This window comes from Seriola aureovittata, chromosome 10 (assembly GCF_021018895.1).
Source record: "Seriola aureovittata isolate HTS-2021-v1 ecotype China chromosome 10, ASM2101889v1, whole genome shotgun sequence".
Taxonomy (NCBI): Eukaryota; Metazoa; Chordata; class Actinopteri; order Carangiformes; family Carangidae; genus Seriola; species Seriola aureovittata.
In genome coordinates this window covers 2,819,020-2,825,946 of record NC_079373.1, presented here as the reverse complement: position 1 = coordinate 2,825,946, position 6,927 = coordinate 2,819,020, and positions in this window count along the sequence as shown.

Sequence of the window (6,927 nt, the reverse complement as noted above, 5' to 3'; positions counted from 1 at the left end):
GATGAACTCCTCCCTTAGACTTTGACCAATGACTCAGGCAAAGATTTTATTGAAATATGATCTGTTATTCTTTTACTTTCCATTTGATACACATTTGATGATGCACAAAGAAACACTGAAAGACTTTTCAATCCTAGGTGGTTAATGCCTCTAAATTAATTCTAAATAAAAAAAAAAATTATATTGTAGATTTGATAACATTATTAGGAGCTACATCCAAAGTAAGAAGTCAAGCAGTTGTGTTTCTTTTGCTTCAGTTTCTTTGGCTGATATTAGGAATAAAGACAGTAACACAGATGATCTCGCTGTTCTTAAAGTCTCACAGTAGTGGGGTAAAAGAAGTTGTACCTGATTGTGGCACTACAGTAATAAGCATGAGAGCTGAGAGCTCCTGGTGTCTGATATTACTGGTTACATTTATTCACATATCGTATCAAAACACTTAAACTGATCTCCAAAACAAATCAGACGAATGGGATCATCTACCAAATCATTATTTTGATGATTTGATTTTTGATTAATTTATTTGCACACACACATACAAATACATTGTACATAGTGTTTTATTATGAAGTTGATGTGCAGGTGAGGTAAGAAACTGATTAAGGGCTTATGTTAAACCTCACCTCAACTTAAAAAAAATGTAGATCATACAAAATGAGGAAAAAAATAAGTATAATAATAAAAACATAAAAAATTCAAAAGAAACAAGTCAAAAGAAACATCAAAGACAACACAATATATGCAATGGAAGGGATAAAAATATGTAAATGAATCCATCAACCAGAAATACAAAGAAAATAATAAAACAACAAAAACACAATTCGTTCAGCCTGATTCCCATCATCAAATGTCAATATTGTACTCTTGTACTCAAAACATCTGAAACTCACATCAGTGTCACTTTCTGTGTTAAAAATCTGATTCAGTCAGACATTAACACACAGACCTGATAACAATACTGCAAATCAACCTCCATAAATCTGATTGGAAATCAGAGAAGAAGAAGCTCCTCAGTCAGTGATCAGTGATAGTTGACAGTTCATCAACGGTTCATAACAAATCAGAAACTTAAAATAGATCATTCACTAAACTTTATTTTCCAAAATATAAACAAACATGGGCTAAAAAAAATGTGACTCAAGCTGAGGCCCACAGCTTAACTCACTGTATCCATGGCAACATATTTCCTGTTTGTTGGAAAAGTTTAGATTATATCTGTTCTGTTATCAGAAGAGTTTCTGTAACTGCATGTCAGATAAGACATATCTGATGTAAACAAACTCATTTGACTGAAAACTGAAAACAAATAATTATTTTTATATGTATACATTGAAAATCGAATTTATTATTTACATAAACCTGGAAATAATCCGAAAGTTCTGTAAATTTGGGACATTGACAAACTCAACATCTTTGTAAAGATCAGATTTCCTTGAGTTCATGTAGCTCAGCCAGTGTTCACCTGTTATATTATAAGACTGGGCCTCGGGTTCTCAGCAGATCACTGCTCACTAAGTAGCTTTGTGATGGTGGGAAAAATAAGTGAAAGTGTCAGAAGTCAAATAGTTCTTGTGAACAGAGAGGAACTTTCTCAGTGTTAAATCATGTCAGGACCAAAGGGCTCTAAGAGGGCGGGGCATCGAACTCTAAAACACTTCACAGGAACTGGATCAGCTGTTATCCAACACCCTCACTGACCACACAGCAACTGACCACACGGCAACTGACCACACAGCAACTGACCACACAGCAACTGACCACACAGCAACTGACCACACCATCACTGACCACACAGCAACTGACCACACCGTCACTGACCACACAACAATTGACCCACACCATCACTGACCACACCATCACTGACCACACAGCAACTGACCACACAGCAACTGACCACACCATCACTGACCACACAACAATTGACCCACACCATCACTGACCACACCATCACTGACCACACAGCAACTGACCACACGGCAACTGACGACACAGCAACTGACCACACCATCACTGACCACACAGCAACTGACCACACAGCAACTGACCACACCATCACTGACCACACCATCACTGACCACACAGCAACTGACCACACCGTCACTGACCACACCATCACTGACCACACAGCAACTGACCACACCGTCACTGACCACACAGCAACTGACCACACCATCACTGACCACACGGCAACTGACGACACAGCAACTGACCACACAGCAACTGACCACACCATCACTGACCACACGGCAACTGACGACACAGCAACTGACCACACAGCAACTGACCACACAGCACTGACCACACGGCAACTGACCAAACAGCAACTACAACACTCAGCGATCAGCAGAGAGGGCGGAGCTCTGACCCTCATGCTCTCTCACCAAGTGCTTGTCTTCTAACCTCATAATTTGATGAATGAACAAACCAGACCTCCAGCTGTCTGTTTTAATACCACACTACTAATCATCAACCAACAATAACATTTAACTGGTTGAATCTCTGTGGTAGAATAGGACATCAGACATTTGTAAAAACATGTTTAGTGGCAATCTGACTATTAGGTTAAAATATGTTGTGCACAATGTGATGACTTGACATGAGGATAGATCCGCTGTGTTCATGTCAGTCTATAGATACTTCTTTTGAACAAATAGACATTTGGATCTGATGGTGGCACCAGAGGTCAGGATGATGATTCACATCCACCCACAACAAATTACACGGAAATCCAACAATTAGTTTTCAAAGGAAAAAAAGGTAGGGCGGGTGGTCAGCAACAACATTAGGGATCATCCTCTGGAAACATACAATATCCATTACACATTTCACACCAATGTGAACATTAGTTGAGATGACTGGTTCTGGAAGTGGTTGATGCACGCTCCCACTTACAGGCCGTCATTTCACTCACCACTAATAGGACAAATATCCTTTGTTCGGGTCGGCAGTTCAGACCTTCATTAAATATCAATGGTTTCCAGTAAGGATGTAAAATACAGTTTTCCACACCAGGTTATGCTCCTGTAAAGTTGCTTCTAAATACTTTGATTTTATGCCTCAAATAAACAGTGTGCAGACATGTTTATCCATATGTGCTTGTATTTAATAACTGTATATGTTGGTCAGCGTCGGTCTAGACAAGAGATTAACAAAACAGGATTATCTAGTGTGACCAGAGTGGAGTTAGTCCAGTTACACTGAACAGCTCTCGTGACCCCCCCCCCTCCCAGAATCCAGCCAACCTGGGTCCTGTGACTGATGTGGGGACGGGGGAGGGGTGCTGACACTGCACTTTGGAATCTACTACAGAACTAGGTTTACATTGAGATACTGGATGTGGCTCATATTTGCCAAAACTGATTAGTCCAGTGGAATGTTCTTGTTCTAAATGAGGGTTGGATTAGATGTTGTTTGAGCGACAGTCAGGGGGACAGGACAGAAATCAGTCTTAGATGACCGCTCCTCTCTGGACACTACAGAACGAAATTCTTTCAGTCTCCTCATGTGATTGTATTTGCTGATTGTGGTCTAAAATTTGCGCCACACTATACAACATTATAAAACAAAAAAGAAGAAATAACACAACCGTGTCCTTACAAATTAAAATTTGAATTCATAAATATTAAACACACTTGTTGCTGGATTCAGTAAACTTAGGGGCTTTGGTGTTAAAGCCTTACTTGGTCTGGTATGACCAGTATCTTATGCATGACTAATGTTAATGACCTTAAATGTTTTCGGCATTTTGATGACTGTGGGTCTTCTCTGCTTGTGGCTCTGTTACACTACACAACTACACTACTGCAGTTCAGTAATAGTTACATGGATTCACTTAAAATCCTCAAATCTGGAAATGATTTCATTTTAAGATGACATTCCTTAAAACAATTTATCAAGAAAGAAACAAAAGCGTCATCCCTCAAAATACTAGTCACACCTGATCTGACATCCAAAGTTATATTTTGAAATGAAAGGATCAAACAAAACCTATGTTCAGTTGAGATAAGTGTTTGTTGCTTTGACTGCACATAAAACTGTATCATCAAGGAACTTTTATTAACACTGGTCAGAGCGTCGTGTTTCAATGTATGTGGAAAGAAATATTTGAAATAAGTTTGCGTACTCACTCCTGATAGTAGAAAAGTTTAAAACAGGCTTGATTTTAGACTATCAATATTAATCAATATAAACGTAATGAAAAAATATTCCACTACAATCCTAAATATATATACTAAAAAACTAATAAAGAAATAAAAACTTAAATAGAAAGAAACTGAAATAAAAAACAATAAATTAATACAAATTAAAAATACAAATGAATAAATAAAAACAAGAAGATGTAGTTGAGTTGTTAGTCTTCATCTTCATCAGTAGAGTCTCTGCATATTCAGACAACTGGCAGATCTCAAATGAAAAACAGGGTTTTACTCAAAGTACTATATATACAATAAAAAAAAAAAATCAACGACAGAGCATCAACAATCTAAACAAACAACAAACATATAACAGATGTAGCAGAGAATCGTTGTCTATCCACAATACCATTTTTATGCCTCGGCGCCGGCGACAGCCATGTACGTACATCCTGTTCTTGTGAACGCAATATCTCCATAACGCCGTGAGGAAACTTCTTCAAATTTAGCACAAATATTCATAATATATATATAAGTGAATGAAATATCTCCGTAATGCCTTGAGGGAATTTCTTTAAATCTGATACAAACATTCACTTGGATTCAAGGACAAACTGAGGTTAAGGGTCAAGGTCAGCGTGACCACACAAAACACTTTTTAGCCATTACTCAAGACTTCACAGCAATTATGACAAAGTTTCACACAAATGGTTCATATTTTCTACGACTCTGGATAAACAGAGATGTAACCTGAAAGTAGCCTGAGTGGTGAGGGCAGACAACCATGAGGAGGTGATTCTAGTTTTCTTCTTTGAAGTTAATCATATGTATATTACACATAAAAACGTTTAATTTATACATATTTTGTGCTTAATGTTATCGAACATTTCAGTTTAAGGTTTTTTCTTCCCACAGAATATTATCAATTGAATTCAAGTTTAAAAATTCTATTTAATCATGTTTGTTCAGGATTTCCAGCACTGATTAAATGTTGTCAGATATTTAATAGAATAATTTCCATTATTGCCAAATCAGTCCATCCGTCTGGCTCTATGACACATCACATTCTTGCTGCACTCTTTCCCCTTTGGCTCTCATTGACTGTTGACACAACAGCAGATCGTCTGCCTGTGGGTTGGTTGGCGTGTTGTAACTTGTCTCCGGACCAATCCTGGCTGGAGTGGCGGTGGTGTTGCGGAAGGAAGGACTCTGCTGATGGGGGACTGTGGGTGGAATGGAAAAAAAGTGGCTTTTGGAGCTCTGCGGGACATCCCAGTGGGAAACTGTGGAGGTGACACCGAGGTGGTTGTTGTTGTGAGCTGGGACCCTTGAGATGGGAGACTGTGAGGCCTCTGTTCCCTGGCAGTTACTTTCAGCACAGACTGTTGCACTGTGTTGCTCTGCCCTAACACTCACGCATGTTTCTACAGCCTCGCTCCCTCGGGCTCATTACTCTGAGAGTTTCAAAACAGTGATGTCATCACGCCGGATTTTTTTTCCACCCACATTCGACAGCAGATATCGTCCCCTATATGTATAAAATATTACCCACATTTGACCTAAAGTGTACTTTTCTGTTTGTATGTGAGGTACGGTTATTTCCCATATTTTATATACCCATCCATCCAGTAGGAGTAGGACTGGAGATTAATGTTAGGATTGCTATTAGGTCAAATATTAGATTAATTTCATAATAAAAGTGTTTCATTTTTTATCTAATATTATTTAATATGGTCTCTTTTCATGATAAGGGGAGGGTCACTAGCCTCTTCCCATAGTAAAATAAATCCAGCCCATACTTGGGCCACATGCTTGTGTGCTTCTGGCCCAGTATACGCTTGGTTCCATGGCCCGAATCTGGCCCTGTACAGCATGATTTTTAGATCATCTGGGCCAATTCTGGCAAATACACAGAAAATCTTTCCCGGCTGTTTTGGTGGAGGATATGACAGCCACAATCTGTCCAGATGTGAAAGTTTATGGGCCAGATGCATACCAAGGATCCAGGCATTTGTTGGGCCAGAAGTTTAATTTTGTTAACTGCATGGGTTACCTTTCAGCCAATGGCAAGCACCCCCTGCCTCTTAAAGACTCCCTCCAGACATGATATATAAAAAATATTGTGCTTTTCTTTAAATACTTTCAATTTCCTGGATGGAAATTCTTAAAATGACACCTACGCCTCCAACCTAATTGAAAAATCCAGAATCTATGCAAAAACCTTTCATTTCAAATTTTTAATTTGTGGATACAAGATGGCTCCTACATAACTGAAGGACCGTTCTCAATGTATGTGCAGTGCAAGTTTCCATCATACTTGTGTAGGTTGCCTATTGGACCATGATTGGCTTCCAGATTAGCTGTGCTAGCTGCAGGTGTGTTGTCACAAATCATGGTTAAAGGCACTGTACATGCCTTAAACTCAGATTTTAGGTGAGCACAGAGAAACTTTTCACTTAGTTAAATCTGAAAACAGCCTCTTATTGTCAAACTCTGAACATATTCTTTAGAGTGCAGGTCAAACATCCAGGAGAAGTAATAATGACCAAAAACACATTTTGGAGTGGAGGGGGAGTTTAAGAAAACAAACCCAAAAACTGCTGCTACCAGAATTAGCCAGTTAGCACCTGTTAGCTGCAGCAACATCAATGTCCAAGTAATTCTGAATGAACTGGCTGCTGCTTCAAATTAACACAGCAAAACAGAAACTAACATCTCCTTATATATATTTAGCTTAACAAGGCTGCACATGCTAGTTTTGGTATCTAGCTAGCTATACAAATTGTTGTGA